General features: G+C 43.8%; 1 protein-coding gene across 1 annotated transcript in view; it reads left to right on the top strand.

Moving 5' to 3' along the window:
* TEP1 (telomerase-associated protein 1) overlaps positions 1–1,488 on the top strand; it is a 47,403-nt gene that overhangs the window by 10,369 nt on the left and 35,546 nt on the right. The gene's annotated exons all lie outside the window — the stretch shown is intronic.

Raw genomic sequence — 1,488 nt, 5'->3', positions numbered from 1 at the left:
AGGGGCCAGTCCAAATGGTATTCTTGTACTGACCAATGTGGTAGCCACTAGCCACATGTGGCTGTTTAGCAGTTGAATATGCTAGTGAAGTCTGAGTTGAGATATGCTAGGTTTTGAAGGCAGTCTGAAAAAAGAATATGAAATAGTCATAATTTTTGTATTAATTACAGACTGACATGAAAATATTTTCATATATTGGGTTAAATAAAAAGCAGTATTAAATTAATTTTAGCCAGGTGCAGGTGCTTGCACCTGTAGTTCCACCTACTTGGGAGGCTGAGGTGGCAGGATCTCTTGAGCTCAGGAATTTGAGGCTGCAGTGAGCTATGATCATGCCACTGCACAGACTAGGCAACAGAGGAAAACCCTGTCCCCCCTTTTTTTTTTTTGAGATAGGATTTTATTCCCATCTCCCAGGCTGGAGTGCAGTGGCACAATCTCAGCTCACTGCAACCTCTACCTCTCGGCTCAAGTGATTCTCCTGCCTCAGCCTCTCAAGTAGCTGGGATTATAGGCACACACCACTGTACCCAGCTATTTTTTATATTTTTTGTAGAGTTGGGGTTTTACCATGTTGCCCAGGCTGGTTTCAAACCCCTGAGCTCAAGAAATCCAACCACCTTGGCCTCCCAAACCAAAGTGCTGAGATTATAGGCATGAGCCAAGGACCCTGTCTCTCTTTTTTTTTTTTAATTGAGGCAGAGTCTCACTTCGTCACCCAGGCTGGTGTGATCTCGGCTCACTGCAACCTCTGCCTCCCCTGTTCAAGTGATTCTCGTGCCTCAGACTCCCAAGTAGCTGGGATTACAGGCGCATGCCACCACACCCCACTAATTTTTGTATTTTCAGTCGAGACAGGGTTTCATCATGTTGGCCAGGCTGCTGTCAAACTCCTGACCTCAAGTGATCCATCCGCCTCGGCCTCCCAAAGTACTGGGATTACAGGCGTGAGCCACCACGCCCATCTTGTCTCTTAAAGAAAAGAAAAATTAATTTCACCAGTTTATTTTTACTGTTTAAAATGTGACTATTAGAAAATTATATGTGTATAATTGAAGTTTAATTTGATTTAATTGTAATTTAATTCTATTGGATAGCGCTGGGAAGACTACTGATTTTGCTAGATTAAAAAACTAGTATAAAAAACTTTATGCGCACAAGTAATAAAAATAAAATAGACTTACATAAAACTGTTTGTCAGATTCAGTGATTATCTAGATTTTATTAAATTTTCTTTCCCTTTTTTTTTTTTTCCCGAGACTGAGTCTTGCTCTGTCGCCCAGGTGACAGAGATCGCAGTGGCGCGACCTCGGCTCACCGCAAGCTCCACCTCCCGGGTTCACGCCATCCTCCTGCCTCAGCCTCCGGAGTAGCTGGGACTGCAGGCGCCCGCCACCACGCCCAGCTAATTTTTTTGTATATTTTTTTAGTAGAGATGGGGTTTCACCGTGTTAGCCAGGATGGTCTCGATCTCCAGACCTTGTGATC

This window comes from Mandrillus leucophaeus, unplaced genomic scaffold (assembly GCF_000951045.1).
Source record: "Mandrillus leucophaeus isolate KB7577 unplaced genomic scaffold, Mleu.le_1.0 Scaffold163, whole genome shotgun sequence".
NCBI classification, from domain to species: Eukaryota; Metazoa; Chordata; class Mammalia; order Primates; family Cercopithecidae; genus Mandrillus; species Mandrillus leucophaeus.
Note: the sequence above shows the minus strand (reverse complement) of the source record. Positions and strands in the feature narration are given on the sequence as shown.